The sequence below is a fragment of the Nycticebus coucang genome, chromosome 1, assembly GCF_027406575.1.
Source record: "Nycticebus coucang isolate mNycCou1 chromosome 1, mNycCou1.pri, whole genome shotgun sequence".
NCBI classification, from domain to species: Eukaryota; Metazoa; Chordata; class Mammalia; order Primates; family Lorisidae; genus Nycticebus; species Nycticebus coucang.
The window spans coordinates 50059716-50087039 of record NC_069780.1 but is presented as its reverse complement, the minus strand read 5'-3'; positions in this window follow the sequence as shown (position 1 = coordinate 50087039).

Genomic DNA, 27324 nt, shown 5'->3' with positions numbered 1-27324 from the left:
GACCAAGACCAGAGTTCTTTGTTCTATAACTTCTAAGATTTTCGAGAAGTTTTTAAGAATAATTAACAAAGAATTCAGAGCAAATGTTATTAAGGAATACACATTTCCTTGCTTACCATCCTGACAAAATGCTCAACAGTTGCAAGCTGTTATACAAATGATCATATTAAAATGATGAGGTAAATGAATTAAAACTAATGAGAATTTCATCATAATAATTTATATCAAATTCACAACAAGAATTTAAACTGATTTTTGAGGGGAAATTGAAAATGTCAAACTTCTTAGCGTCATCATTGTGGTTTAAGCAGAAATAATTTCAGCTAAGAGGTTAAAAATAGTGAATGCAATTCTTCTTTTCTTAAAGGAAAATATTCCCACCAGTGCCATCGTTATTATAGTAACTAATTACAAAATCTTTACCACTTCTGCCTAAAATCTGAAGAAAGTTAGTGAAAATGCAGAAAAGCATTTTCTGATTATATGTCCAGGTATTTGTACCCTCTCAGGCACAAAAGTACTTTCTGAGCTCCTCAAAGCAAGGGCTTAACATGGTATCTAGTAATGTTTTACAATACGTCTTGTGACATGGCTAAATCATTCACCCTAATATAAATATGGAGTATTCTTAAATAGGTAAGATTAGACACATGTTATTTGATAGTAATCTTCTTGCTTAAACCACACCTGAATCAGAAAAAAAAAAAATTAGTCTATTGTTAAAAGATATATTTTGCTAGACACATATTATATAGCAATTAACTGGAGTAAAATTCAGAAGGCAAATTTCCATTCCCAGGCACTTAACTGACCATTTTTTTAAATAAAAATCATAAAGAAAACTTACTAACAACCTGCTACTGTTAAAGATGTGTTAGAAGATGACTGGTAGAGACACTAAGAAAAATAAATACAGGCTAAGTTCAGCCTCAGATATTCTTTTAGGCCCTGGGTCAATTTTTTAAATTTTTGCTTGGTTTCTTTTTCTAAAACATTAGAGCTTTAAACTTGACTTTTCAAGAACTGAGTTTCCCAATTCTTTTGCAACAAGCACTGTTCAAGGTGCCCTAAAGTTGGGCACCAGCAAAGTTGTTGTATTGAAATGCAGTGTCGCTGACTGGGCTGTGGGTCCCACTTCCCTCCTGCAGCTGCAGGGATGCCTCAGGACACAGTTCAATACACGATGCATCCAACAGCAAAAGGATTGGACTATGTATGTGTTTATAATTTTAAAGGGAAGAAAAGGCATAAAGAAGGAGGGGCAAGTAAAGAAAGAAAACACGTGCCTACTTAGGGCCTACCTCAAAGTCTAAAATGCTTTAATTTTATTCATTACCATATTTTGAAAAAATGGTTGAATTTTTTTATTGCCATTTTTGCCAAGTTATTTCCTCATAAAAATGGTAGTGGAGGGGTTTTGTTTTTCTCAGAGCTGTATTTTCCTTATGTTTAATCTCAGAGTTGTGGTCACATTACTTAGTGTGAATCAACATCTTTTCTTCCACTTTCTCTTTTAGCAACATGGCTTTATTTTTCAGCCTGGTCATCTGCCAGGGTAACACCAATCACCTCCCTAGACACTTCAGCCTGTGGAGATGGCCACGTGATAGGATTCTGGCCAAGAGATGAAAGCAGAATACTAACCGGGTTTCCAGGAAATGTGTTGTTTCTCATATATATATATATATATATATATATATATAAAACCTCAGGTGTTCAGTTTGTTAAATGAATTGTTGGCATACATCCTTGCCCTTCACCTTCTTACTTCAGCTTGGCTATGGGCATGATGTGAGAGGCACGAGGGAAAGGATTTTTACATGTACTATATGTACATACTAAAGAGTGTTCAGTAGTGAGAAACCCAAAGGGGCGGTTAGAATTGGGCGTTTATAGACCTACCTTAGTAGACAAAAAGGATGCAGAAGAAAGTATTTTTAAAACAAATGGGTTTTTAAATTTTACTGATTTAAATTTGCTTCCTGTCATTTTCATTCATTTCCTACACACTGTCATAATACACACCACACTGCTTTTGACAAAGGTCACATTTAGCCAAGGACTATCCAGTCTACTTGAACTCAAAGCTTCAAAATTATTTGAAAGAGAAGGAGTTAAATTATAGACATGAAACAAAGTGAAGAGAAAGAGTGGAGGAAGTATAACGATTCTCAAAAAAAAAAAAAAAACTAGAATACCAGAAATACCTTTGTGTGTTTTTTGTTGATAGACCACTGTAAAGCATATTGATAAGAAATTAGAAATTTATATTTTAATGCAAAGCATTAAATGCAATAACCTTGGTAATATGAAACATCATATTTCTCTAAAATATTTAGAGACTGGAATATTTCTCTGAAAGATTCTTTATTTTCCAAAAGAAATAAAGTGGTTTGAAAGAGTAGGAAAAAATACTCTGTCTAGAGAATATGTCTTGTTAGAAACCCACTTAAAAAAAAAAATTTGAGTGATGATTTTTAAAAGTGAAATCATTATTATAGTATATACCTTATCCAACCAGATTGATAACTATGGATAATACAGAATTTTCACAGAGACAAGATAATAGAGGAACTTACATACTGAAACATCTGCCAAAAGTCTCCTACTGCAGAAAAGAAAGCATCAGATGGACTTAATCTTGCCGTTGAGGTTTTCATTGTAACAGTCAGAAAGTCATTCAATACCAAGTCAACGGTGAAAAAAAATTTTGGGTAAATTTATCTCCAGTTTTTTTCTATTACCATATTAAAGAAAGTTATTGTATGATGGTACTACATCATATTGTATGTTCAATACATGTTCAAGACGTATATTAAAATATACAGTATAGTCATAACCTACTCTTTCGAATAATTTGCTACATAAATTTCACTTAGCAAATAGAAGCAATGAATTAGATGTACACCTGGCATATGGAAAAACTTATAAACTATGCATGATGAAACAAATTGAGATATTTGATATAGTGCCATTTACGTAGATAAAATGTAAGAATACATTACAGACATTAAAAATAGACAAAAACCAGCACACATTTTATACAAATATATAGAAACAAAAATATACATTACATAAAAAGAATTATTTGCATATTGTGAGGAAATTATGAAAATGGGAGTGAATATAGGAATAAAAAGTACAAATGATTAGTAAAGTGAGAACACCAAGGATGATACAGTTCCATCAACTGAGGATGATTGACTTAACCCTTTGTATCTAAAATTCAAGAACACTTTGTAAAGATAATTTTTTATTATCATATTTCTCATGATGACTGGTTTTAAGGAGGCATAATATTTAATTGAATGGGTACAGCATAAATTATTTAACCTTTTTCTATTATTGAAAATATACTTGGTTTACAGTTATTTATGATAAGTGCTGCTGCTTGAACACTTTCTCACAGACACATACTTTTCCCCGATTTTGGATGGTTCCTTTTGGATATACACATTACCCATGATAGCCCTGTTCGTTTAAAGCATGTAACATCATTACTGTTCTTTGTATTCATTCTAAGAAGACTGCTTAATTTACAATGCCAAAAGCAACCAACAAGAATTCTGGTTTCCACATACTTTAAGTATCGCTGGGTCATATTGCTTCATCCATTTCTCTCTCTCGCTTTCTTTATCTTTTCATCCATGTTTCTACCTATTTGAAAGGCAAAGAACTTGTCTCACTTTTGTTCTACTCAGTTAAACTGGTTAATTAACCAATGTTCATGGACTATCTACTATGTTTCAAAAATTATTCTTGGTATTATAAAATTGCATTTATTTGAATTACAAGATTATACATGGTCCACATTTTTTACTAAATGTATTTCCTCCTTTGAATCTGGCAACATTTTTTTCATTTTCTGTTGCAGGAACTATGAATCTAGATTTATTCTGACTAAAAGAAAGTAATGGTCATCTTGGGGAAAAATACTCCTTATGTGATCTAAGAATAAATAGGGAAGAAAGAGAATGAAAATCCAGGATGATTCCCTCACCTCTTAGTGATATCCATGTCCACAAGGAAGAGTGCAGTTCGAATATACAATAGACTCTCAGCAAACACGTCATTTGCTTTGTTTACAACTCTCTGTGATTCTCTTTTTTCCTGTTCTGAGCCTTACTTTCTTTAGTCATATTGTGCGGATGAAAATAATGCCTGTCTCAAGAGGAAGCTTCAAGGACAAATCGGGAGCATTCATTTTATCATCTACACAGCATTTTAGGAATGTGCTGGATGAATAGTAGGAAGTTGTGTTCACATTCTTATTCTTAAATATGCCTAAATACACTTTGGTGTCTGAAAACCTTGCCAGTTTTCTCACTGAAATTTTTCTATTGAATAAGGTAGACAGTCTACATGGTAGAAGATGAAGCATTTTCCTGGAGTGAATTTTTAAAAACAAAAACTAAAGAAATGAAACTTGTGCACATTTTTAATTTCCCTGAATTTTATCGCATACTGAAAGCCAATGTCATACCAACGGCTCAAACAAGCATAAGCACAGCAAAGAGCAAAACCATGAATTGTTGGAAATGTCAGATAAGTGTACATCAGGCACCTGACAATGGAAATTTGAAACAGTACAAGACTACCAATTTAAACTGATTCTGTGAGGTAAATAATACAAAGCTAGATAATTAATACTGGTTCTTGCTTGGTCATTTTGTATAGGCTATTATTATTGGGTTTTATGAGCTAATATTTTGTTAAGAATTATTAGGGAAAAAATTGTTTCTACAGTTTTCATTTCTTTATAATGTCTTCGTCAGATAGCATAGTTGCCTCTATTAAGTGTTTTGGGAAGTGTAGTTCTTCTATTTGGGGGGAAAAACTATAAAATTGGTATTGTATTGTTTGACTTGAGAGAATTCACCATGAAAATTATTTGGGCTCAGAGTTTTCTTTGTGTGGAGGTTTTTGATAGAAATCAATATTTCTGATAAATACAACATTTAGATTTTGTTTCACCTAGTGTTAGATTTAGTAAATTGTGTGTTTCAAGGAATTTGTTCATTTCATGTATGACGTCAGATTCATCCACAAGAAGTTGTTCACAGTGTCTTTTTTAAATCCTTTTAATCTTTGTAGAATAGGGAGTAATATCCCATCTTTCAATCTGATATTAGACTTGTGTTTTTTCTCTTTTTGTCTTTATCAGTCTTGCTAGGGCTTATCAAAACTCACCTCCTGAGTCTGTAAAAATTTCAGTCACGTCTGTTTTCTATTTCTTTGATTTCTGCCCTTAACATTATTACTTCCATCTATTGGATTTAATTTTTCTCACCTTTTTCTAATTTCTTAAAATAATGTTATGATAATCTTAACATAATCATAATGGCTTTTTTATGGTAGAAACTGAGGTCATTAATCTTAAGCCTGTCTCTGCTTCTAATAAAAGAATTTAAAGCTATAAATTTCTTTCTCAGTCCTGCATTGGCTGAATGCCACAAATTATTCTGTGTTGCATTTTTATCAGCCTTCAGTTCAAAATATTTTCTAATGTATTAGTGATTTCTTCATTGATCTGTGGGTTATTCAGAAGTTGATTTGTTAATTTTTAAATATTGGAAATTTTATACTTATTGACATACAGTTTAATTTCATATGGTCACAATATAATTCCTAGTACTATATTTTGAAATTCACAGAGACTTGTTTAATGACCCAGTGTGATCTATTCTGCGTTACAGTTCATGCTTACTTTAAAAGAATGTGTACACTCACTTGTGTTGAGTGCTCTATAAACATCTATGTGGTAAAGATGGTTGATAGTATTATTTATACTTTAACTTTTCTTATTGAAATTTTTTTCATTATACTATCAATTACTAGAAGACATGCCAAAATCTCAAAATATGATTGTAAATTTTTCTATATCTTCCTTTTTATCTATCAGTTGTTTCGAGTGTCTCAAAACACTATTTTAGACACGTGCACATTTAAGGGAAATCTTGACACATTCACTCTTGTGACTGACATTGTATAACCATTCAGTTTTATGATGACTAATATTTACATGGTATATAATTTTTTACTCTTTTTACTTTCAAGCTATTATTGCTTTTTTTAGTTAGAATGCATTTTGTGGATACAGAATGTATAGTTAGGTCTTGATGTTTTACACAGATTGACACTGGCTTTTAATTGGAAAACTTAGTACATTTATATTTATTGAAACCCCTGGATTACCATCTGCCATTTTGCTTTTCATTTTCCCTTTTTCTTTCATCTGTTTTTGTTGTTGCTGCTGCTGCTCATTTGTTTATCCTTTCCTACCTTCTTTTGTGTTAATTATTTTTAGAATTTCATTTTTCTTTTTTCATTGACTTTTCAGTATAATTCTTTGCATTTTTTGATGGTTCTTAGAATTTACAATTCTCATCTTTAAGTACTTAGAAAATATGAAGAACATGATTTCACATGAAATATATAGGAAATTTTAACAATGTAATTCAATCTGTAACCCCATTTTTTTGATGCACATATATAATCCTATGTATATAATGATACATATATATTACATACATATATACACACACATATGTTTGTGTATAAGCCCCACCATACCAGGTTTTAATGTTTCTTTTTTTTCCCCAGGTTTTAATTTTTCCTTTATATGGTCTTACAACTTTTAAGAAAGGTGTTCTCAACCTGGGGCTATTTTGCTCCTCCCCTTCCAGACATTTGGCAATCTCTAGAAACATTTTTGATTGGAGGGGTGGGTTGCTCTGACAACAAATAAATACAGGCCAAGAATGCAAATCTTCTATTGGGTAGGACAGTCCCCCCAAACAAACAATTAAGAGTTTCAGCTAATTAAGGTCATCTGTTTAGCATATCCAAAGTTCCTCCAAACAAATTTATATTCAAATATAAAGAGCTAAGCTCTCTAAGCTCACTCCCTAAATATGTAAGTGAATTAATCATGTTACATGATTTCACGTGAAGGATTTAAAGGCAACTGGAAAGAAGTCAGAGTTGCAAACAAGGGGGTCTCCCCTATCCATTGTTTTCCTCATCCCCCTTTTCTTCTGACATGTGATACCACCCAAGTAATCACTTTTGGGCTATCTTAATTTAGAAGTAGAAGAGAAAAAAGTTAACTACAACCACAAAATCTATAATAATTATGTTTGCAAATTAAATAAAACCTAAATTAAACCCTTCCTCTCAAAACTATCACATATTTCTTAAAGCACATGCATAGTTTACCTTTTCAAAGAATCCCTTTAAACTTTACTACATGTATTGTTAAAATGGTGATAAGGCCAACTTTTACACAGAACACAGGCTTTCTGAATCTCTGAATGTCAAATCTCTGGATTCAACTCCTCCTAAATTTGTAATGCTGTCCTTCTAGTACTCCTCCAACTCTCGTTTTACTATTGTAATATTTACATTTGTAAGTGTAGTTAATGCCTACCTCATAAGGTGATTGAGGAACACTTCGCACCTCATCTTGCACAAGTAGAGAACTCAGCTAGTCCAAAATTTTGTTCTATCTTGGGAAACTGATTTTCTGGCTCTGTGACTGGGCTTCTTATGGATGAGGAATCTATCCCCAATAAATTGGTGCCCGTGCTAAGCTCTCCACAACAGGTGACTACATTTATGTTCCAGAGACAGATCAGCACTGCTGAAATAAGGTCCAGCTGTACTCTGTCACAGATCACTCATTTCAATTAAGCCTAGAGTGAGCAAGGGAAATAAACGGTGAAGGGCGGCTGCAACACCCTTTCACCATCTTCCCAGGGAATGCAATGAATTCATTCTAGGAAGAGATTGGGTTAGCTGTAAACTTCAGCAAGTCAAATCCTTATCCAGATGCCTGTAAGGCCTGCAACACACAGACCTAATTTGCTCAAGGAAGGCCTAGCTTACTGGGCATTCTGAAATGCAGAACAAAGACTCTGGGTCCAGGTGGTAGAACCTCTAGTTTACAGGATAGCCTCAAAATTGGCAGCACTACTAAAGTCACTTTCATACTAATCTCAAAGGTTGTCTAGCGAGGCCTCCTTTAGTCCTGGGAGAACAATCAAATCAAAACACACTTGCAAACACATACACATGCACTCAAACAAATGGCTTGTCCTCCACCTCGTACATCTACCGCCACAGCTGCTGTCCCGACAGGGTCTTCAATCACCCAAACGTCTTCTGTTTGAAGGCTGTTTCCACCTCCAGTCAGGCCGGTCTCCAGCACATCTGACAAAATAGGCCAGATCTGCGCAACAACCTTTGAGAGGAAGTGCAACAAAAGACATCCAGCTGTGCTGAATTAAAAGATCTTCATTTATCACCTTCCATCGGTCAGAAAGCAAAAGGAGGCTGACGTTATTTGTAAGAAATTTAAGGATGCTATTATTCACCTGTAATTAAAAAGAACGGTGTGATTTGGCCTATAGCCTAGAGGAGTATGAATGCTTTTATTTTGCCAGGTTATGAATTTTTCTAAGTACTAAATAGGGTCTGAGAATGAGGCAAGAAGATGAAGGAGCTTTGAAAGTACAATTTTTCTCACTGGCTTTTTTTTTTTTTTTTTTTTAAATCTACTGTTGCTTTACCATTGATCTGCTTTGGAGAAGTACTACCAGCAAATAAAAATCAAGTGGAACACAAGAAAGTCCATGTAACAGGTTTTACATGACCCAAAAAGACAAAATCTGGAAAACCTGACTACCCATGCACCAAGTTGCCTTTCCCAGATATGCTGCTTATTCAGAAAGACTAGAGAGATAAGGATTTCCAGGAAAAAAGAAAAAAAGAAAGAAAAAGAAAAAACAGACGTGAGAATATTAGAGAAAGTCTTTAAATATTTTTATGCATCGGGGTTCTGGAGTGTGGATATAAGGATTTGCCAAAATTATTTTTAAAACAAATTCTCCTTGAACCATGCTCTTTATTCCAGAAGAGTTTGGAGCAATTTGAAGGCATATTAAAGCACAATGTTAATATTAATTGAATGAGAAAACCAGGAGAAAAGGAAAAGCAAAGTAGGAAATGTAAGATGAAACTAAAATTGAGGTATGCAAACCAAATGTGTATCAAGCTCCCATGAATTTACTTGAGGAGAGTTCCATATGTAGAACTGAGTTTTCTAACACCCAAAGCAAAGGGGAGGCTGAGATTAGTTCTGTGATTTGTAATGCCCACAAAATCAAGACAGGAGAGGCACGGTATGCCTCAGGTATGTCAATGGGCATGGTCTCACAGACCTAGACATTGGGAGGAAAGAAGTTGCCAAAATTATGGGCTGGGAAAGTTAAAATTTTTTAGTAATGATTATGTTTTTATATTTGCAGAATATTCCTGTGTTTTTATTCTGATGCCAATAAAGATGAAAATAAACAACAACAAAAAAATTCTTTCAAACTTTCCAAAATGGCTGTTGCAGGCTCATGGAGAGTATGTGTCCCCAGGCAGGTCTGTGTGTCAGCACCTGAGTCCATCTGAGTGCTGTTTCAAAGCACATAGCTGAGCAGGGGTGGCTCACAAACCATAAAAACTCATCTCTCACAATACTCACATCCATGAAATATTTGTTGAAATGTATATTATTTACCTAACTTGTGGAATAAAAACATGAGATTGTGTTCTATATACCTTGTACTATTTTTATACATATATACTATAAACATAGTCACATGTCACTAAATGTGGGAAATGCATTGAGAAGTGCACTTTCAGGTATTTCATCATGTGCAAACATTATCACATGCACATAAAGCTAGATTGTGTAGATATTACTTACATATTTTTTCTTATGAAAGCCTAATATCCCAGCACAATTACTGGATATCAATCATTTCCCCCAATGGATCTGCATTGCCAGTATCAAGCCATACTTCAGGTTTCTATAGATGCTGGAATATAATGGAATTTTGTGGGATCACTGCCCGGTATGTGATCTGAAACATCATTAAGTGGCACAGATTCGTGTGTGTGTGTGCAGAAACAATCTCTATAGTCTTTTTTTTTTTTTAGAGACATAGTCTCACTTTGTCACCCTCGGTAGAGTGCCATGGCATCACAGCTCACAGCAACCTCCAGCTCTTGGGCTTAGGTGATTCTCTTGCCTCAGACTTCTGAGTAGCTGGGACTACTACTGTAGTAGTAGTAGTAATTGAAAGTAGGCCTTTCAATTACTACAGAGCCACCATACAGGCACCCGCCACAACACTCAGCTATTTTTTTTGTTGCAGTTTGGCAGGGGCTGGGTTTGAACCTGCCACCCTTGGTATATAGGGCCGCCACCCTACTCACTGAGCCACAGGTGCCACCCCAATCTCTATAGTCTTAAGGTTCTGGGGAAAATCAGTCAAGGTAAGGGGACAGAATGATCCAGGCTACTATCTTAGATGGGGTGAGCAGGAAAGATCTTACTGCGCAGCAGTTTACAGGCATTAGCAGGACACATATTTTAATTTACAGTTGTTCTTCCTATTAGTCAATATAGCCCAATCATTTTCTTTGGATCTGAGCAATAAGTTTAGGCATTTTATCTCTTTTAAAGGAGAAGGAGTTATATAGAGACAGAACCCTGACAGGGCAGGATGTCACCTCTCCCTGCTGCATTTATTGTGATCTATATTCCTTCAGTTATTAGTGAGGTTAAATATTTTTCCATATATTCGCTGACCATTATTGATGCATGTGTTAACCGTCTCTATCACGAAATCTTTTTTGATCAAAAGTCAAGATCAAGGCACTGGCAGATTTGATGTCTGATGAGAGTCTGCTTCCAGGTTCCTGGGTGGATGGCTGAGTGACAAGTGAGCTCTCTAGGGTGCTAATTTTATATAAGGGCATTAATCCCATTTATAAGGGTTCCTCTCTCATGACTTAATCACATCTCAAAACATCACTTTCTCACATTCTTTATCATAGCATTGGGAGTTAAGATCCAACATATGAATTTGGAGGGGGCAGGGGATGCAAATGTTCAGTCTACAGCAGCCTGTATGAGTGGCAGGTAAGAATGTATCAGGTATGGGGCTGAGCAACTGGGGTGTTACTATACCTGCTGCACTGAGCAGTACACTGAAGTACAGGAGGGAAAAAGATGAGACCACTGCTTGGATGCCCTATATAATATTTGGTATTTTGGAAACACTTCAGAATTGCCAGAAAGTAAATCCAGATGGTATTCCAATAAGTTTAGTTAATATCATTATCTTGGCTTGCTGATGTGGAGAGTCAGGCTCCATTGATTTTCTTGAGGCCTTTCAATTACTACAGAGCCACCATACAGCTTTTACCACTTCCTGTATATCCAGTAGGCAAAAGAGAGTCCTGGAAGAAAGCATAGACTTTGATATTTCCTGTCCTTGACTTGGCTCAGCAGGTCACAGGAGGTTCTAAATAAAAGCGAAAATGTCTAATATAGAGGATTAAAACATCATACTTATTATAACAGTAACAATCTAGCCTCTTAACTTGGCTGATCCGTTTATCAGTGATTACTCTTACAAAGCCTCCCATGACCAATATTTCAAACCTATTGCCTAATTCCTATTAGGCCATTTTTATTAGTCCTAGGTTATTTTCCCGAAGAGTTATAAAGAACTCTTATAAAGTTATAAAGAACTTTTCCCAACTTACTCATCAGGAAGAGAACTATGTAAGAATCTGGAACACAGAATAGAAAATATATAATTTCATGTTTGCAGAGATGTATTCTCGTCTCTAAGCAAAACCAAAATCATTGTTAAATTTTGTTATGGCCAGGATGAATATTGTAAATTTATTCTCTGGGGCTAGTTTCCCAAACTTTCATGATGAGGAAACTCATTTTGACTGTTGGTTTAAAAAAAAGATTTCCTCACCCCACTCAGACTTGCTGAATCAGAATCTTTCTTGATGGTCAAAACCTGTGTAGGGGAAATGGTGTCAGCACAGGCTGTGGTGCTTAAGCAAGCCTCAGTTCCAATCCCACTTCTGCCACTCACTAGCTGTGTGACCTTGACCCATTACCTTACCATCCTTGTACCTCTATTTCTCCATATGTGAAATAAAAATCTAGACCCTTGAGGATTCCCAGATTTAACTGCAGATTAGTAAAGAAGGACCCAAGAAAGGAAACTGAGGTGGAGTCAAAGACAATTTTTAGATCCATCTATTTCTAAGGAACTAAATGATATTGAGAAAAAACACCTGACTTCCCCAGGTCTGACCTTCTGGTTAGATATGTTCAAGCTCTAAAAGTGGTGAGACGGAGAAGAATTTTGAGGACAAGGATGCATTCCTAGACTGCATTTAGATTAGAAGGGAGCAATTATCAATCCTAATCACACAAAAATTTGAGTACAATTTAGAAAGAAGAAATCATAAATGTTCGTTACACACTATTCGTGCTTCCAAATATTTCCAATTTGAAATCCAAACATTTAGCTAACAACAGTGGAACTTGATAAAATGTTTTAAGTAGTGCATTTCTAAATAGTCACCAAATTACAGCAAAGGCTTCAATTTGCTTCTTAAGAAAAGAATTTTCTACTCAACTGCAAAAATACCTTAAGTTAAAACATTTGCAGAAATGACACACTCAGGACGACACAGGCAGGATCTTGATCTTGACTAATCAGTGGAAAACTGGGGAAAATATATCAGAATTAATAGTAGAGCCAAAATACATAAATAATAACTACATTTCTTAATTACATCAGTAAAACTATTTCCTGAAAAGCCAGATGGCACAAGTCATTTGTGCCTTTTGGCTTTGGCCTCCCTGCTAAAGAAACCCAGCACCACTATTGTTACAGCCCCTCAAGTCCAATACACTAACAGGCCCTCCTCATAGCTGGTGAACAATGCCTTAAAATTCTTTCATTATTCTGCAGTCTTCAAAATTTGTTAAGTCTTGTCCTCTTTCACCCTAAGGGACTTTGGTGACTTGATTAATTTATTGTTTGCAGATGTGGGATAAATTCAGTCACATCACACTTGCACAGATGCACACACACACACAAATGCAGCTACAAATGTTAATTTATACTTCCCTCTAAACTGTAAATCAAGATTCAAGCCATGACAGGAAAAAGCAATATAATTGCAGGTCTCCTTCCAAACAAAGGGGCCACAATATTAAAATAAAAACATGGATTTATATGCTGTTAATTTTATTATGCAACCAATTCACCAAACTCTGATTATTTTGTTTATAGTATAAAAACAAGCTGGGTACAGTGACCCATGCTTTTAATCCCAGCATATTGGGAGGCTAAGGAAGGAAGATCGCTTCGGGCCATGAGTTTGAGACGGCCTGAACAAGAGGAAGACCCCATCTCTATTTAAAAAATAGAAAAATTAGTCAGGCATGCTAGTGTGCACCTGTAGTTCCAGCTATTTGGGAGGCTGAGGCAGGAGGATCACTTGAGCCCAGGAATTTGACATTGTGGTGAGCTATCATGATGCCATTGAGCTCCAGCCAAGGTGACAGAGCAAGACCCTCTCTCGCAAAAAATAAATATGAAACAATAAAGTATAAAAAGCAATTGATGCTTTCACATAATTATTGACAAAATATAAAGAATTTCAAGTGGAAGAAAGTTAAATACTGAAGATAAAGCTTGAGATCAGAGCATTCCTGCCTCTATCCTCCTGATACCTTTCACTTATGTCAAGCCAGATCTTTTAGATGTCCTCCAGAACCTCTGGTTGGTGAAGATTTAGCTACTAGGAAGCTCTGCGATCAAGGCTTCTGTAGATTTTTTATTGAGTTATTAATAAAATCTACTAGTCTTATTTGAGAGAAGTGCGTCATGAAAAATCTCATGTCATGGTTAGAGCTTATACAATGAACAGATCTGGAGCACATGGGACTTTACAGTAGGAAGCAACACACAGGAAGTACAGGCCTCATGAATTCAGGGTATGCCTTCCCCATTCCCTCGCTTGGCTCCAAAGGCAGGGAAAGCAACAGTAAATAGTAAAGGGCCTTCTTCCTAGTCCAGGCACTAAGCGTATCCTGAAGACATGCCGCAAACACGTCAAATACAGCCAACTGGGACTATGCCCCTTAAAGCCTGTGCATGATGGCTCTTTATGAACCCCAGGCCTGCTCATGGACAACAACATACCTAGCATTTGAAACCAACCTTATGGTTCTATAAGTCTATGTTTTATGGACTGAAGCTCTTAAGACTCATCTTTAATAAGACTTGCTTCTTTGCATAAGTGTTACCACCCCTATGGCATGTAAAAAAGCATCACTTACATAAGCTGCAATTATCTTTCAAGCTGAAAACCCAGAGGGCTTATGCCCAAATCCTGAATCCACCTGAAAATCCAGCCATGGTCCATGATACGTGAAGTGGGATATTAACTTTGCGATCACATCCCAGAAAAAGTACTACATACCTCATTGCTAAATGTCATTGCAGTCACCTTCAAGGTACTCTCCTTGGGAAGCTATACATTGACACCAGCTCTGCTCCCACCCTCCAAAGCAATTTTGGAACTCATTTTTCTGAAATGGCCATTAGAGCTGACATCATTTGAGGTCTGAGAATTAGGTTTGTGAACTCATCCCAGAATAAGTGCTGTGTATCTCATTGCTGAATATCACTACGGTCACACTGAAGTACTCCCCTTTGCCATTTGGTGACCCTAGTGATATTCAGCAATGAAGTATGTAGCACTTATTCTACAATGAGTTCTCCAACTTAATTGTCCTACCTCATAGGTCATAGTACAGGTTAAAAGCTAGTAAATCCAAGGTTAAAAACTCTGACCTCACTGCAAGTCTCTCTATCTGTATTTTTGTCTAAAATTATATGTCCTGTCTTCTATTTCATAAGGTTGCCAACAAGTGAAACGAATATCCCAAGATGGGGGTGAAAGGACCTGATAAATACCACAGGACCACTCAGGCTCTGAACCAATTTCAAAATTAGACAAGAATTGGAAAATAGAGAACCGAACTACCATTTTACAAATGTTAAGCTGGAAAAAGTGGCTTTGTGAGGTAGAAGTAGCTTCCAACTTTTTGCTTTCATTATGAAAACTTAATCATGGCAGGTTTGGAATTGGCAAAGCAAACACACTCACTTGGATCACTGTCTCTCTGAACCTGGTGGAGAGAGAAGGAGAAGTAAGAGACCAAAGCCCCATTCTCAAGAACCTAATAGACAAACCCAGCAGGAGCTGGGGATCAGCCCTGTCTGCCGAACTTAGTCCACACGAGGCAACCACTCTCATGCTGTGGGTGACGATAGAGTTTAGGATTCTGCACCCTGTCCTGCTAGACACAGCCCAAACCAAGGGTCAACACCACAATTGGCTGAGCATAGAAACCTCTGCCAAGGGTTGCTACCAATCGGCCATCTTCTGAGGTGCTTCCTTTAGCCAACTTCTAAGGAAGTACAGTAACAGATCAAGTAGGAAACTCATGCACTGTGCCGGCAGCTGATCCGGTGCTCCCTGGAGGGCGAGACTGGAGTAGAGCCCCCAGGCACCGGAGCTGAGGCTAGGGCCATGCACACTGCTGAACTTCACCCATGGATTGACCCACTTCTGTCTCTATAACTTCTGAAACTCCTGAGATCTACTGGAGGAAAAACCACTCAACTCCTGTGAAGTGCAGGTTATCCTGGGCCAGTTCCGAGTGTAGGACAACTGTCTGCAGGGTAAGAGCTGGCCACGACTGCTATTGGAGCCCACCTGGACCTCCATAGGGGCGCAATCAGTGCCCGCATGGACCTCCACAAGAGCTGCGCCGCCTGGACCTACATAAGAACTGCTCCCCAACCCCTGACCGCACCCGGCGGGCCTCCGCACACCATGACCAGGAACTGAGGGAGCCCTGCAACCCCATGTCCTCCCTCCTGTACCTTCCCTGTCTCCACACTGGCCCACTCATCTGGGCAGAAACTCTGGTAGCGTGCCCTCCGGAGCCCTCTCTGCCTGTGCTCAGAGCCCTTCTCCTGGCCAGAGACTGGGAAGCCTTGGGCTCTCTGTGCCAAAGTAACTGGGTGCCAGGCACTCCTAGAACTGTGTGCACCACACCCCACCCTATTGCTGGATCCAGGTGTGTCACACTCTGGAGCTGCTTCCACAACCAGAACTCCCTGGCTAGGGCAGCCCCAGAGGAACTACAAAGGGTCACTCCCTACAAAGATCCAGCAACAACAGAGTGATCCTGCTGGGGTCTAATCTTGGAGAGACATCTCCCCAACTCTGAGGATGGCCAGAGGCAATGGTGAAAAACAATATGAGGCGAAATTAACAGAAAAACTCTGGCATATGAATAATCAGAGTAGATCAACTCCCCCAAGGATCAATGGGGCAGACACAGCACAAGATCCCATGCACAAATAGCTGAGATGTCAGAAATCAAATTCAGAATCTGGATAGCAAAGAAGATCGAATTAGAATTCCAAGCAGTAACCCAAAAGATATCTCAAGTATTCAACGAATTCAAAGACCAAATGACTAAAGATTGTGACACATTGAGACAAGAAGTTGCAGCCCTCAAAGTTCTGAGAAACACAGGAGAATCCCTCAGTAACAGAATGGAGCAAACAGAAGAAAGGATTTCTGACATTGAAGACAAAGCTTTCGAATGCTCCCAAACTCGCAAAATGGAAGAGTAATGGAGGGCAAAAATAGATCACTCTCTCAGAGAGCTCTAGGATAATTTGAAGAAAACCAACATTCATCTTATAGGGATCCCCAAAAGCGATGAAGTGGCTTCACAAGGCACAGAGTCTCTTCTCCATGAGATTATGAAGGAGAACTTTCCAGACATGCCAAGAAATTCCGAAATTCAGATAGCAGACAGTTTCAGAACTCCAGCATGACTCAACCCAAATAAGATATCCCCCAGACACATCATAATCAATTTCACTAAAGTTAATATGAAAGAGAAAATTCTGAAAGCAGCCAGACAAAAGAAAACCATCACCTACAAGGGCAAGAATACTGGAATAACTGTAGATCTCTCTGCTGAGACCTTTCAAGGTAGAAGAGGATGGTCATCGATTTTTAATCTCCTAAAACAAAATAACTTTTAACCCAGGATTCTGTACCCAGCTAAACTGAGTTTCATTTATGACAGAGAAATTAAATACCTTAATGACATTCACATTTTGAAGAAATTTGCCATAACTAAACCAGCACTCCAGGATATTCTCAGAACTATCCTCCATAAAGACCAGTGTAATCCTCCACCACAAAAGTAAACCCACCCAGAAAATTTTGATCGAATTCCAAATTCCACAGTTGCAAAAGGATTAAAAATGTCCACGGACTCTTGAAAGGCTTATCAATATTCTCAATCAATGTGAATGGTTTAAACTGTCCTCTAAAGAGGCACAGTTTGCTGACTGGATACAAAAGCTCAAGCCAGATATCTGCTGCATACAAGAATGGCATCTTACATTAAAAGACAAATATAGACTCAAGGTGAAGGGATGGTGATCTATACTCCAGGCAAATGGAAAGCAGAAAAAAGCAGGCATTGCAATCCTATTCTCAGACACAATAGGCTTTAAACCAACCAAAATAAGGAAGGATAAGGATGGACACTTCATATTTGTTAAAAGTTATACTCAATATGATGAGATCTCAATTATTAATATTTATGCACCCAACCAGAACGCACCTCAATTTATAGAAGAAATTCTAAAAGACAAGAGCAACTTGATTTCCTCCAGTTCCATAGTAGTTGGAGATTTTGACACCCCTTTAGCCGTGCTGGATAGATCCTCCAAAAAGAAGCTAAGCAAAGGAATCTTAGATTTAAATTTAACCATTCAACATCTGGACTTAACAGACATCTAGAGAACATTTCATCCAAACAAAACTGAATACACATTTTTCTTATCAGCCCATGGAACATACTCCAAAATCGACCACATCCAAGGCCAGAAATCTAACCTCGCAAATTTTAAAAAATAGAAATTATTCCTTGCATCTTCTCAGAGCATCATGGAATAAAAGTTAAACTCAATAACAACAGGAACCTGCACACCCATATAAAAACATGGAAGCTAAACAACCTTATGCTGAAGGATAGATGGGTTATAGACTAGATTAAGAAGGAAATCACCAAATTTTTGGAACAAAACAACAATCAAGACACAAATTACCAGAACCTCTGGGATATTGCAAAGGCAGTCCTAAGAGGGAAATTTATAGCATTGCAAGCCTTCATCAAAAAAACAGAGAGGAAGTTAATAACTTAATGGGACATCTCAAGCAACTGGAGAAGGAAGAACACTCCAACCCCAAACCCAGCAGAAGAAAAGAAATAACCAAAATCATAGCAGAATTAAATGAAATTGAAAACAAAAGAATCATACAACAGATTAATAAATCCAAAAGTTGGTTTTTTGAAAAGGTCAATAAAATAGATAAACCTTTGGCCAACCTAACCAGGTAAAAAAGAGTGAAATCTCTAATTTCACCAATCAGAAATGGTAACGATGAAATAACAACAGACCACTCAGAAATTCAAAAAATCCTTAACGAATACTACAAGAAACTCTACTCTCAGAAATATGAAAATCTGAAAGAAATCGACCAATACCTGGAAGTATGCCACTTATCAAGACACAGCCAGAATGAAGTGGAAATGTTGAACAGGCCTATATCAAGTTCTGAAATAGCATCAACTATGCAAAATCTCCCTTAAAAGAAAAGCCCAGCACCAGATGGCTTTACGTCAGAATTCTACCAAACCTTTAAAGAAGAACTAGTACCTATATTACTAAACCTCTTCCAAAATACAGGAAAAAAAGGAATATTACCCAACACAATCTACAAAGCAAACATCACCTTGATCCCCAAACCAGGGAAAAACCCAACAAGAAAAGAAAATTACAGACCAATATCACTAATAAATATTGATGCAAAAATACTCAATAAGATCCTAACAAACAGAATCCAACAACACATCAAAAAAAGTATACACCATGACGAAGTGGGATTTATCCCAGGGTCTCAAGGCTGGTTCAATATACATAAATCTATAAATGTAATTCAGCACATAAACAAACTAAAAAATAAAGACCATATGATTCTCTCAATTGATGCAGAAAAAGCTATTGATAATATCCAGCATCCCTTCATGATCAGAACACTTATCATGGTATAGAAGGCACATGTCTTAAACTAATAGAGGCCATCTACAGCAAACCCACAGCCAATATCGTATTGAATGAAGTTAAATTGAAATCATTTCCACTTAGATCAGGAACCAGGCAAGGTTGCCCATTGTCTCCATTGCTTTTTAACATTGTAATGGAAGTTTTAGCCATTGCAATAAGGGAAGAAAAGGTGATCAAGGGTATCCACATAGGAACATAAGAGATCAAACTTTCACTCTTCACAGATGATATGATTGTATATCTGGAAAACACTAGGGATTCTACTACAAAACTTTTAGAAGTGATCAAGAAATACAGCAATGTCTCAGGTACAAAATCAACATCTATAAATCTGTAGCCTTTATATATACCAACAATAACCAAGCCGAAAAAGCAGTCAAGGACTCTATTCCTTTCACAGTAGTGCCAAAGAAGACAAAATATTTGGTAGTATAGCTAACAAAGGACGTGAAAGATCTCTACAAAGAGAACTATGAAACTTTAAGAAAAGAAATAGCTGAAGATGTTAACAAATGGAAAAACATACCATGCTCATGGCTGGGAAGAATCAACATTATTAAAATGTCTATATTACCCAAAGCAATATATAATTTTAATGCAATTCCTATTAAAGCCCCATTGTCATATTTTAAAGATCTTGAAAAAATAATACTTCGTTTTATACGGAATCAGAAAAAACCTTGAATAGCCAAAACATTACTCAGAAATAAAAACAAAGCAGGAGGAATCACGCCACCAGACCTGAGACTGTACTATAAATCGATAGCGATCAAAACAGCATGGTACTGGCACAAAAACAGAGAAGTAGATGTCTGGAATAGAATAGAGAACCAAGAGATGAATCCAGCTACTTACCATTATTTGATTTTTGGCAAGCCAATTAAAAACATTCAGTGGGGAAAGGATTCCCTATTTAACAAATGGTGCTGGGTAAACTGGCAGGCAATCTGTAAAAAAATGAAACTGGACCCACACCTTTCACCATTAACTAAATAGACACTCACTGGATAAAAGATTTAAACTTAAGACATGAAACTATAAAAATACTTGAAGAAAGTACAGGGAAAACTCTTGAAGGAATCGGCCTGGGTGAATATTTTATGAGGAGGACTCCCCAGGCAATTGAAGCAGTATCAAAAATACATTAATGAGACCTGATCAAACTAAAAGGCTTCTGCACAGCCAAGAACATAGTAAGTAAAGCAAGCAGACAGCCCTCAGAATGGGAGAAAATATTTGCAGGTTTTACCTCCAATAAAGGTCTAATAACCAGAATCCACAGAGAATTCAAACATATTAGCAAGAAAAGGACACGTGATCCCATCTTAGGGTGGGCAAGGGAATTGAAGAGAAACTTCTCTAAAGAAGACAGATGTGCCATCTACAAACACATGAAAAAAACCTCATCATCCTTAATCATCAGAGAAATGCAAATCAAAACTACTTTGAGATATCACCTAACCCCAGTAAGAGAAGCCCACATAACAAAATCCCAAAACCAGAGATATTGGTGTGGATGTGGAGAAAAGAGCACACTTCTATACTGCTGGTGGGAATGCACACTAATACATTCCTTCTGGCAGGATGTTTGGAGAATACTTAGAGACCTAAAAATAGAATTTCCATTCGATCCTATAATTCCTTTACTAGGTTTATACCCAAAAGACCAAAAATCACAATATAACAAATACATCTGTATCAGAATGTTTATTGCAGCCGAATTCATAATTGCTAAGTCATGGAAGAATCCCAAGTGCCCATCAACCCATGAATGGACAAGCAAATTATGGTACGTGTATACCATGGAATATTATGCAGCCTTAAAGAAAGATGGAGACTTTACCTCTTTCATGTTTACATGGATGGAGCTAGAACATATTCTCTTAGCAAAGTATCTCAGGAATGGAAGAAAAAGTATTCAATGTACTCAGCCCTACTATGAAGCTAATTTATAACTTTCATATGAAGGCTATAACACAACTATAGCACAAGAATATGGGGAAAGTGCCAAGGAAGGGGAAGGGAGAGGGGAGGTTAGGATGGAGAGAGGGTAATGGGTGGGGTCACACCTACGGTGCATCTTAGAATGGGTACAGGCAAAACTTACTAAATGCAGAATACAAATGTCTACATACAATAACTAAGAAAATGCCATGAAGGCTACGTTGAACAATTTGATGAGAATATTTCAGATTGTATATGAAACCAGTACATTGTACTTCTTGATTGCACTAATGTACACAGCTATGATTTAACAATAAAAAAAAAAAAAAGAACCTAATAGATTAACCCCGTCCAACTGAGAAGGAGTGTACCAAGGACAGATGCCTGACAAGCAGGTAACTCCTCTTACAAACTCCCTGGAAAGAGAATAAGTGGGCTAAGGGACTAGGAACACTTCACTAATCAGTGTCTCTCCAGATGGATAGAAGCAGGATATATCAGTGTTAAGCACTTCGGTGCAAATAGTTAAGACCTGAAAAAAAAAAAAAGATTATTTGCTTCTAATAATAAGAGAATAAGTGTACTGAAATATAAATAATGTATGAAATAAAACAAGTTCATAGTCATTCCTTTATATTATAAAATTTAAGACTGTACATTTCAATATATTCTAAGAATTGCTTCACTCTCAGTCATCCACGTAATGTCATTTACCACGATTGCACACTTCAGGATAGCACTTCAAGGACATAGGTATCTTAACAATACAGACATAGCTCACCAATTTTATAAAAACACTGTTGACAAATTTTGAAAATAAATAGATGCATTTTTTTTTAAATTTAGACTTTATGTTGTCATTAATCAGGGCTACAGGTAAAGGGAATGTTGGAAGAGATGATCAATAGTGAAAAGCTGAAAGCTAAATCAGTTTCACTAATGTTTTCTGCAGTAAAATTCATTTGGAGTTGATAAGAAAAACACAGGTGAATCGGAGGTACAAAATTCCTCTTTTATTATGCATCGTATATTTTTCACACCATCAAGTTCATTTCTTTCTGAGAGTGCCTCAACATTATTTGTTTTTTTTTGTTGTTTTCTTTTTTTTTTATTAAATCATAACTGTATACATTGATATGATCATGGGGCATCATACACTCGCTTCATAGACCATTTGACACATTTTCATCACAATGGTTAACAAAGCCTTCCTGCCATTATCTCAGTTACTGTGCCAAAACATTTACATTCTACATTTACCAAGTTTCGCAAATACCCCTGTAAGATGCACCACAGGTATGATCCCACTGATCCCCCTCCCTCTACCCACCACCCCCCTCCCTTCCCTCCCTTTCCCACTTCCCCCTATTGTTAGGTTGTAACTGGGTTATAGCTTTCATGTGAGAGCCCCAAATTAGTTTCATAGTAGGGCTGAGTACATTGGGGACTTTTTCTTCCATTTTTGAGATACTTTACTAAGAAGAATATGTTCCAGCTCCATCCATGTAAACATGAAAGAGGTAAAGTCTCCATCTTTCTTTAAGGCTGCATAATATTCCATGGTGTACATATACCACGATTTATTAATCCATTCGTGGATCGATGGACACTTGGGCTTTTTCCATGACTTAGCAATTATGAATTGGGCTGCAATAAACATTCTGGTACAAATATCTTTGTTATGTTGTGATTTTTGGTCTTCTGGGTATATGCCCAGCAGAGGAATTACAGGATTGAATGGCAGATCTATTTTTAGATCTCTAAGTGTTCTCCATATCTCTTTCCAAAAGGAATGTATTAATTTGCATTCCCACCAGCAGTGTAGACGTGTTCCCTTTTCTCCACATCCACGCCAACATCTCTGGTCTTGAGATTTTGTGATATAGGCTAGTCTCACTGGAGTTAGATGATATCTCAAGGTAGTTTTGATTTGCATTTCTCTGATGATTAAAGATGATGAGCCTTTTTTCATATGTCTGAAGGCTGCTCACCTGTCTTCTTCAGAGAAGTTTCTCTTCAAATCCCTTGCCCAGCCTGCGATGGGATCCCTTGTTTTTTTCTTGCTGATGCGTTTGAGTTCTCTGTGGATTCTGGTTATTAAACCTTTGTCAGAGATATACCCTGCAAATATCTTCTCCCATTCTGAGGGCTGTTTGTTTGCTTTACTTACTGTGATCTTGGCTGTGCAGAAGCTTTTTAGTTTGATCAAGTCCCAGTAGTGTATTTTTGAAGCTGCTTCATTTGCCCAGGGGATTCTCCTCATAAAATACTCGCCCAGACCAATTTCTTCAAGGGTTTTCCCTGCACTCTCCTCCAGTATTTTTATAGTTTCATATCTTAAGTTAAATCTTTAATCCAATGAGAGTCTATCTTAGTTAATGGTGAAAGGTGTGGGTCCAATTTCAGTCTTCTGCAGGTTGCCAGCCAGTTCACCCAGCACCATTTGTTAAATAGGGAATCTTTTCCCCACTGAATGTTTTTAATTGGCTTGTCAAAGATCAAATAGTGGTAAGTAGCTGGATTCATCTCTTGGTTCTCTATTCTGTTCCAGATATCTACTTCTCTGTTTTTTGTGCCAGTACCATGCTGTTTTGATCACTATCGATTTGTAGTAAAGTCTGAGGTCTGGTAGTGTGATTCCTCCTGTTTTGTTTTTATTTCTGAGTAATGTCTTGGCTATTCAAGGTTTTTTCTGATTCCATATAAAACGAAGTATTGTTTTTTCAAGATCTTTAAAATATTACAGTGGAGCTTTAATAGGGAGTGCGTTGAAATTATATATTGCTTTGGGTAGTATGGACATTTTGATAATGTTGATTCTTCCTAGCCATGAGCATGGTATGTTTTTCCATTTGTTAACATTTTCAGCTATTTCTTTTCTTAGAGTTTCATAGTTCTCTTTATAGAGATCTTTCACGTCTTTTGTTAGGTAAATTCCCAAATATTTCATCTTCTTTGGCACTACTGTGAATGGGATAGAGTCCTTAACTGCTTTTTCAATTTGACTGTTGTTGGTGTATATAAAGGCTACCGATTTATGGATGTTGATTTTGTAACCTGAGATGCTGCTGTATTCCTTGATCACTTCTAGGAGTTTTGTAGTAGAATCCCTAGTGTTTTCCAGATACACAATCATATCATCTGTGAAGAGCGAAAGTTTGATCTCTTCTGACCCTATATGGATACCCTTGATCGACTTTTCTTCCCTAACTGCGGTGGCTAAAACTTCCATTACAATGTTGAAAAGCAATGGAGACAATGGGCAGCCTTGTCTGGTTCCTGATCTGAGGGGAAATGATTCCAATTTAACTCCATTCAATATGATATTGCCTGTGGGTTTGCTGTAGATGGCCTCTATCAGTTTAAGAAAAGTCCCTTCTAGACCAATTTTCTTGATTGTTCTGATCATTAAGGGATGCTGGATTTTATCAAAAGCTTTTTCTGCATCAATTGAGAGAATCATATGGTCTTTGTTTTTTAATTTGTTTATGTGCTGAATTACATTTATAGATTTACGTATATTGAACCAGCCTTGAGACCCTGGGATAAAACCAGCTTGGTCATGATGTATAATTTGTTTTATGTGTTGCTGGATTCTGTTTGTTAGGATCTTGTTGAATATTTTTGCATCCATATTCATTAGTGATATCGGTCTATAATTTTCTTTTCTTGTTGGGTCTTTTCCTGGTTTGGGGATCAGGGTGATGTTTGCTTCATAGAACGTGTTGGGTAGTCTTCCTTCTTTTTCTACCTTTTGGAACAGGTTGAGTAATATACTTACTAATTCCTCTTTAAAGGTTTGGTAGAATTCTGACGTAAAACCATCCGGTCCCGGGCTTTTCTTTTTAGGGAGGTTTTGTATAGCTGATGCTATTTCTGAACTTGATATGGGTCTGTTCAACATTTCCACTTGATTCTGGCTAAGTCTTCGAAGGTGGTGTGCTTCCAAGTATTGGTCAATTTCGTTCAGATTTTCATATTTCTGAGAATAAAGTTTCTTGTAATATTCATTAAGGATTTTTTGGATTTCTGACGAGTCTGTTGTTATTTCGTCTTGGCTGTTTCTGATTGATGATATTAGAGATTTTACTCTTTTTTTTCTGATTAGGTTGGCCAGAGGTTTATCTATTTTGTTGAACTTTTCAAAAAACCAGCTTTTTGATTTATTGATCTGTTGTATTATTCTTTTGTTTTCAAAAGAGGGAGGTGTTCACTCAGGCTTAGCCCTGTCCATGATTGATGTTGCTAACAGAACAGAACAGAACAGACAACTTTGCGGGGTTCTGTCTCTGTTTCTGCTAAAATCGCCTACAGAAGATGGGCTGTTCTGAGTTCAAACGTCTTTGCTGCTGGAGGTTTGTGTCCGATTACCTCTCTGTGTCGGCCCTGCCCTGGAAGCTTCCCAGATTTGTGAGCAGCGTCAGGCAAATCCTTTGCTCACTGGTGGCCTCCTCTGGTTGCCCGGGGAGACAGGGGTGTGGCTTCAGAATATGCAGAAGTGAGCCGTTTTGCTGTTAAAGAAAAAATGGCTGTTCATTTGCCTGCAGGAACTGCCACTCTGGTGTGGGCACCCAGCTGACCCTTTTCTCCTCTGTCTCGCGCCCCAGAGTCAGCACTGAGCAGCCGCAGTTTATGCTCTGTCCACACCCCTTGAGAGATCTCCCAAGAATCCGGACTCCTGGGGGGCAGGTCCCCAGACCCCCGAGTGAGAGTGAAGGGAAGCTAGAGTTTCCTTCAGTTTTATGCCTGGCCGTATTGTTGCCCGGGGAGGGCTGCTGCACCGCACTGCAGGGAAGTGCCGCCAAGGCGTGACTCTCCCTCAGCCGAGTGCCCTCTCCTCACTCGCGTGTCTCAGAGTCAGCGCTGGCCAGTCGCGGCTGGGGCACTGTGCACTCCCCTCGAGAAATCACCGAAGGATCCGAACTCCTGAGGGACAGGCCCCCACACCCCTAGTGAGAGTGGGGGAGAGTGCTGAAAGCTCAGCAGGAAAGCTAGAGCTTCATTCAGTTTTATGCCTGGCCGTATTGTTGCCCAGGGAGGGCTGCTGCACTGCACCGCAGGGAAGTGCCGCGAGGCGTGACTCCCCCTCAGCCCGGTGCCCTCTCCACACTCGCGTGCCTCAGAGTCAGCGCTGACCAGTTGCAGCTCGGGGACTGTCCACTCCTCTTGAGAAATCACCCAAGAATCCGAACTCCTGGGGGACAGGCCTCCAGACCTCAGTGAGCGGGAGGGGAGTGTTGGGGATTCAGGGTTGTCGGCAAAGGATTTTTAAAGTTTTATACAGTTTTATGCCTGGCAGAAGAATGCCATGGCACCCTAGTAGGGGAGGTAGGTCCAGTTTTTAGAAGGTCTCTCCCGTGGAGTGTAGTGGGAGAGGGCCTTTAATTTCTGCCCGTTTGTTTAATTGTGGGGCTCTTAAGCCGTTCTCATGGAGGAGGGGGACTCCCGTACGCTTGGTGGTGGATTTTGTACCTTTTATTTGCATCCTTGTGATCACAGCTTGCCTCAGCGGTGTTGATGTGCGTTCTTCAACCTTCTCTCTTGGTGCGGCTCAAATCCACCAGGATACTTACTAAATTCCTGTCCCTTAACTCTCCTTCTGGACGGGAGCCTCTGTTGAAAGCTGGCTTCAGTCTGCCATCTTGTCTCTCCCCCCCCAACATTATTTGATTAAAATCAGTGATTGATCAAAATAGAGGTTATGAAAAATAAATTATCTTTAAATAAGTATGTTCTATTTAAGTGCTTTGTGGTAGTGACATGTCAGTGTGGATAATAATCCTTAGTCTTTCCCAAATTCTTTACAGTTGGATCCACTGACACCACAGTTTTCTTAATTTCCTGACCAACAGCATTGTGTGCAATTGCCGTGCATGGCCAACAGCTGGTGCCTTTAACCCAGCAGATGTTTCTGTGTCTGAGCTGTAATCATAGCACAGGCAGAGTCCAGGATTTTTTTTTTTCCTTCACACTCTTCTCCCAGATGCAGAAACTTCCTTCAGAAGACAAAGGAATGTTCATAAAAATGGCGCAGGGTGTGCATGTGTTTAATAAACACAGTCTCTGGTGTATAAAGAGCCTCTTTCCTAGCACAGCGGGATTACACAACATCCACTCAAGACATTTGAAATGATTCCTAAAAGACCAAATCCTACAGCCAATGGAATCACACAACTATAGAACACTGAAAAAATACCCATTACTCAGTTTTGACACACATTGTATGGGGCCACACATTAGACAGGGCTGGTACAATGTGTGTCAA